At 40.0% G+C, this 6,940-nt stretch overlaps 1 long non-coding RNA gene across 1 annotated transcript in view; it reads right to left on the minus strand.

Moving 5' to 3' along the window:
* Positions 1–367: 367 nt before the first annotated feature.
* The window catches only part of LOC117678317 (uncharacterized), a 49,078-nt gene continuing 42,505 nt past the window's right edge, over positions 368–6,940 (minus strand). Inside the window, exon 3 of the long non-coding RNA XR_009620429.2 lies at positions 368–919. This is a non-coding gene — a long non-coding RNA (uncharacterized LOC117678317). The remainder of the gene's footprint in view (positions 920–6,940) is intronic.

The raw sequence follows: 6,940 nt of genomic DNA on the forward strand, positions 1-6,940 counted from the left end.
GTCACCAACTGGTGATTTATGGGCCATTGGTGGTCCGTGAGAAAATTTTGGTGGTCCTCAGAAAAATTATTTGTATTTTTTATATTGCACTAAATCAGGGGTCCTCAAACTATGGCCCCTGGGCCAGATATGTGCAGTGAACATTTGTGTTACTGCAGAGAGTATCCCCCGTCAGGGTCTTTTTGTGTGGGTCAGAGGGGGGCAGAAATTCCGACTTGCTTCAGCCTCCTGGTGCAGGGCTTTGGGCGAAGGCTGGAGGGAAGTGCCACTGGTGGTGAAGAGCTGGAGGATCTCGTTCCAGTGGGACTGCATCATGGTCTGGAAGTGGCTGACCATCTCAGCCTGCTGAGCCTCCAGGTGCCGGTACCTGGCCTTGCACTCCTGCAGGTCTTCCCTCTGCTTGGAAAGCCTATGCTCCTAGTCCTCAGTGAGGTGCTTCTACTGAGCCTCCTTCTCAGCCAGATCCAATTTGAACTGAGCCAGCTGTTTTGCTGACTCTTTTTCATGGTGGCTGCTTAACTCCAACAACTGCTTCCTGTTTGGGGCCCTAAGGAGCCCAGGTGGGCAGGTGATGAGTGGCTGGGAGGGGAGAGGCGAGTAGAGGCCGACAAGGTGCCCCTTGATGTGAGTGACATTGAGTTGGCCATGCCCATCCAGTCACCTGGCCACCTAGCCACGCCCACCCAGCCAGTCATTAGGCAGATCATATTAGTAGTCCGCGGGATTTAAAATTATGAATTTAGTGGTCCCTGAGGTCCGAAAGGTTGGTGATCCCTGGTCCAAACTATTCCATTGATTAACTTTCCTTTACAAGTCTTCTTGCCACTTTACATGGGTTGAGAATTCCTTGGCCAGATGAAACTCAGGAAGCAGGTAGGTACACCTGGATATGTTGGGAGCATTCATGACAGCCATCATTCTATGGAGAAAAAATGTAAAGCAGAGGAGTTAGAAGTGAATGAACTCTTTGTCTCTCTCCATATTTATTTATTTATTTATTTTTCAATTTATATACCGCCCTTCTCCCTGAGGACTCAGGGCGGTGCACAGCCAGAATTAAAAACATGAAATACAAATATTAAAAACAATTAAAATCTATATAAATTTGGCCCAAAATTTAAAAAACCACAAACCAATTAAACATTTAACAATTTTAAAAAATTTTCTTCCTAAGCCAGCCCGGCTTGCTGGAAAAAGTGGGTTTTAAGGGCACGGCGGAAGGCACTGAGGTCTTGGATTCTCCTTATCTCTGGGGGCAGCTGATTCCAGAGGGTAGGTGCCCCCACAGAGAAGGCTCTCCCCCTGGGGGTCACCAGCCTACATTGTTTGGCTGATGGCACCCTGAGGAGGCCCTCTCTGTGGGAGCGCACGGGTCGCTGGGAGGTTGTCGGTAGCAGCAGGCGGTCTCGAAGATAGCTAGGCCCTATGCCATGGAGCGCTTTAAAGGTGATAACCAACACCTTGAAGCGCACCCGGAAGACCACATTAACTCACAGAGGCTGCATTCATTCAATGTAGATGTTGAACTTGGTTATTAAATTAATTCATTTTTTGATTTGCACAATACAGTGGAAAAAACAAACACAAAGAAATGTGAAGATACTAAAACATAACAAAATAATAGGGAAGTTTTACACTAACCAAGCTTAACAATTTGGAGAATGCAGCTACTAACTCTTAATTGAACTGGTTACGTCTGTTGCATAAACAAAGCCTTGGTCATTCATTACCACTTTACTACTTTACTTGATCACAGGCTCTGTTTTATTATTGTTATAACATGGATTTGCACAATTTAGGAAAAGTGACTAATTGAAAAAGAGGAAGAAAGTGGTAGCTATGAACAGAATAAGAGCGAAGCAATTAAGTATGTCACTGTTTAAGATTAATTCTAACATAGGTTTTTATTATCGTATGCTTAGAATATTTAGTTGCTTTGAGGCAGCTTCAATCGGTGCTGTCTTTTTATCTGATCCAAGGAAGAGAGTAAAAATTATCATCCAGACAAAGCCATGTTCATTTCTCCTCTTTCCACATAGAAAGGGGAAGAAATACATTTGGGTAATCAACACTTCACCCAAATCCCATGTTTTCAGAACATGCTGTATGCATTTGACTGGTTTGTTTAAAAAAAAAGTGGTTTGTGTGAAATGCTGTCAACATGTCATTTTTCCTTTTATAAATTCCACTGAAAGCTGTAACTACGATATAGCATCTATTTGCAATGCTGTTTCTCCCAATAATTGCAACTAGAGTTGTAGATTGCAGTGCAGAACAGTTGTATCCTGTTGAATGGCTAGAAAAGAACAGATCTCTTGACCTCAGAATCCCGAGAGAAGAGGTGAATCAGGAAGTTGGAACATTTACTGTATATAGTCACTTTGTTCATAGGTTTCCTGTAAAATTTACTATACGTCAACAGAAGCAGGATGAAACAAGAAATTATACCAGCTCAGGCCAAAGCTATACAGAGTCCCAGCATTACAAATTGCAAAATTTGCTATTTGAGTTTTAACTGCAGCCAAGCCTTAAGGAAAGCAGCTTCACAGGAGGAAGATCATAACACAACAGGGTAACATTAATGCTGGGAATGTACATATGTCACACGTGCAAGCGGGCTTGATCTATTTTGAGATCTCTAGAAACTGTTCTGCTGCTTTGGATTCTTCCAGTCTCTGGTATATGTGAGCCAAATAAAATTTACCAAGTGTATAACTTACTAGATTCTGCTTATACAGAGATATATCATGATTGTGTGGCATGTCAGCTATGGTTTATAGCCTAGGATGAATGTGCAAGCTAATATTAATTGTTGGTTCTTTCAGTCTGATGAAACTTCTTTCTAGTGGCCACTGGTGGATTTTATGTCTCCAGCTTGTCCGTTCCAGTCTTAGAAAGAATTGTTCATAGGTGAAGGGTGACAGCAGCAGGCAGATAAAACACTGAGTGCAAAATGAACCCAATGGCTGGCATTTGACATGAGGCTAACTAGGATGGAAACTTGAGTCATGAATGTAAGCTCATTTACTCTTAAAAATAAATCTTGGTTAGCATATTGTACAGATGCTGTGACAAGTCTGCTAATATTAGTTATCATGAAAATTAGTCCTAGTACCCAAGAAGGTATTAGGTATAAAAACTCAGTAAGAAGTACAGTCTGTATCAAAAGATTACTACAAGGACAATAGAAAAGAACAATTAATCAGTGGAACAACTTGCTTCCAGAAGTTGTTAAGCTGTAAATGCTCATGTGCTTGTTAAGCAGAAGGAAATTTTAGGTGTGGTTTTTGTTTTATTGTTTACTTGTAGCAATATCCTCTTCCCTTTCACATTCTTGACAGTCAGTAATGATGATGCAAAATGGATTTTTCTTTATCCTCTTCCTTTTTCAGAGACTTAATAATCAGCTCAGATTATTCCACTTTGGACACATTGTGCAACAACATAGCTTTCTAGAGTGATGTATAATGTTGGAGAAAGGAGAAGGAAAGAGAAGAGGATGACCAGCATCAAGATGGATGGATTTAATTCAGTGATGATCAATACATCATTGGAAGACCTAAATGACCAGTAACATTTTATCCTTGAAAAAATTGTATCTAAGTCCCTAAGAATCGACTAGACGGCATTTAGTAAGCCTGTCAATATGGCTCTCCTTCTTCCCTTTAATTTAAAGAAAACTATATTCGTATATGTCTCTTGGTTCAACATTAACTGAACTGCAATAGCGCATTGTAGGAATAAACAGATTTCAATGAAAGAAATAGTTTGGTGTGTCCCATATTTTTCTTGTTGACAGATGTAAATAATTACTAAACCAAAGCACACACTATTTGCAGCTAGATAAGCTGACCAGAGGCCATGGCAGACTTTATCAGGAGATTTATATAACTTAAGAAGGCTGTAAAGCACTGTGAAGCGGTATCTAAGTGCTATTGCTATTACTATTAATTTATTCATCTTGCTATGTCAAATCCTGCATTCTACCTTCATTTTCTTTCCTTGAATATTGTTTATATTATCTGTGGGACATACACATAATAACGTAACATAACACAACATAACACAATAATATAATGAAATAATTTTTTAATTTTTTTAAAAAAATATTTTATTCTGAATGCTACACATATCCTAAAGAGAATTCCCACATTTCAGAGAAATGGTAATTTGGCATCACTTTCTCTCAGGTGTTACACTTACTGTAACTTTCTCCCTTTTCTAAGAAAGAGGTAGATAACACTATGTTCAACTTCAGACACTTTATTTAGTCTCAATTAGATCTATCCTATCTGATTTTTTAATTAAAAAAATATTGTGGTGTAGAAGCATAGGAAGTTGAAGACCCAAAGAAAACTAGCAGCAACTAGCATCGTATTTGTTTGCAGTAGTTCTCACTGGGATGGTTAAGGAAGATACCTTCTGGTAATGGATTTTATGGCTAATTATGCCCATTATGGTCCTAATTAGTACATAGGAAAATCCCTCGTTTTATGAGTATGCCCTCCTTAGAGCACAGGTGTCAAACTCGTGGCGTCATGTTGCTGTTACGTGACGTATTGTGACATTTTTTCCCTTCATGGAGCTGGGATAGGCATGGCCTGCATGTGACGCATCCAGCCCAAGGGCTGCCAGTTTGACACCCTTGCCCTAGAGCAGCGGTCCCCCAACTTTTTGGACACCAGGAACCACTTCCATGGAGAGAAGTTTTTTCACAGACAGGAGGGAGCGTGGTTTCATGTGCTGCCTGCATCCCACGGATGGGGCTTTCCTTGTTTGCATGGCCTGGTTGCTGACATGCCACGGCCCTGTGCCAGTCCTGGAAACAGCAAAGGATCAGCCCGCAGTGCCTCTGCTAGGGAAAACGGAGCTCAGGAACCCATTTTCGCTGGCAGAGCACTCGGGCCACCACAGGCACTGACACTAGTGACGTCAAGGTAGCCCCACTGGGGGTTGGGGATCCCTGTTCTGGAGACTCAAAATTCAAAAACAGGATCTCCACCCAAAATGTTTTTTTCCCCTTTATTCTGCCAGTGGCTAACTGAGGGAAAGAAGGATTCCACCCTGTTTTTGTCTTGTCTTGGAAGAGAAGCTGGGGGAGGGGGAAAGGAGATGAATGATCAGGTGATTATTAAGATTCCTTCACGTCTTCAGTCTTTTAAGATCTTTCTTTGCTGCTGACAAATGAACAGAAACCCACCAAACAGGCAGAGACGTGATCACTACCTAGAGCAAGGGTGTCAAACTCAATTTCATTGAGAGCCACATCAGGGTTGTGTTTGACCTTGGGGGGCCAGAGTGGGCGTGGCTAGCTTGACATCACTAGTGTCGACGCCTGTGGTGGCCCAAGTGCTCTGCCAGCAAAAATAGGCTCCAGAGCTCCGTTTTCCCTGGCAGAGGTACTGAGGGCCAGTCCTTTGCTGTTTTCAAGGTGGCCCTGTGGGCCAGATCTAAGCACCCCACAGGCTCCTGGGCCTTGAGTTTGACACCTCTGACCTAAAGCATATAAAGTGGTATCTCCCAATTGTCTGTCCATCAATGCTTTAGCAATGCTAAAAGAGCCTTGGTAGTACAGTGGTTTAAAGCACCCTGTTATTAACACAGCTGCCTGCAATTACTGCAGGTTCGAATCTTACCAGGCTCAAGGTTGACTCAGCCTTCCATCCTTTCTAAGGTAGGTTAAATGAGGACCCAGTTTGTGGGGGCAATAAGCTGACTTTGTATAAATATACAAAAGTATGAAGGCTATTGCTTAACGCATTGTAAGCCGCCCTGAGTCTCCGGAGAAGGGCGGCATATAAATCAAATTAAAAAAAAAATGCAGCATGAAAAACTAAACTCTGTCCCATCATTTGGACAATACAGAATACAATTGTTATCTTGGCTTCAGTTTGGGTGTTTTGTAATTGCAGGCTCTGTAATTTAGAAATGAAAGCTTAACACATAGGAATCTTTAAACCGTATAAAACATGGATTCAAATCAACCTCAATTTAACAGTTGTCTGATGTGCTGGGATTTCATCTCTTAGAATACATATAAACAGATAACTTCGTACACAGAACTCTTTCTTTATTGCCAGAGCAATACCTTACAAATTAGATTTTTGTAGTCCTTTTGCAAATGAAAGAAAATGAACATTGTTTTACTTTCAAGAAAGCTAACATAACCAGATAGCAAATCCAGGTAATCCTCGAGTTACAATCACAACTGAGCCCAAAAATTCTGTTGCTAAGTGAAACATTTGTAAAGTGAATTTTGCCCCATTTTACAACCTTTCTTGCTATAGTTATTAAGTGAACCATTGCAGTTGTTAAGTTAATAACATGGTTGTTAAGTGAATCTGACTTCCCCATTGACTTTGCTTGTCAGGTCGTAAAAGATGAACACATGATCTTGGTACACTGCAATTGTCATAAATAAGAATCAGCTGCCAAACATCTGAATTTTGATCACATGACCATGGGGATGCTTTCATGGTGTGAAAAACGGTCATAAATCGCCTTTTTCAGTGTCATTATTACTTTGAACAGTTACTAAATGAACTTTTATAAGCTAAGAATTACCTGTAGATATTTCTGTATCTGTTTGGTGTCCTTTATTCTTGCAGTTCAGATTTAGGGTCCTATTGTCTCCATATATATTTGTTTCAAAATTAATATTGGTTTTATTATTTTAAAAGGCTCTTAAAACAATATATATATAAATAATATATAACAATATTAAAAATACAAATTTTAAAAGAAAAAGATAAAACAAGGAAAATAAAGAAAATAATTGAAAAAAGTTAAAAGAAATAAATAGGGAAAGGAACGAAAAGTTATATAAAGGAGCATATATATCAAATATAATTATATATATAAATATAAAAATTATATTTTACCCCCTTCTCTCTAAGGTTATAGGCCATAATTTCCTTCTTTCCTTAGGTTCTCTTTTCGA

This window comes from Pantherophis guttatus, chromosome 6, assembly GCF_059756535.1.
Source record: "Pantherophis guttatus breed Tessera chromosome 6, ASM5975653v1, whole genome shotgun sequence".
In the NCBI taxonomy this organism is placed as follows: Eukaryota; Metazoa; Chordata; class Lepidosauria; order Squamata; family Colubridae; genus Pantherophis; species Pantherophis guttatus.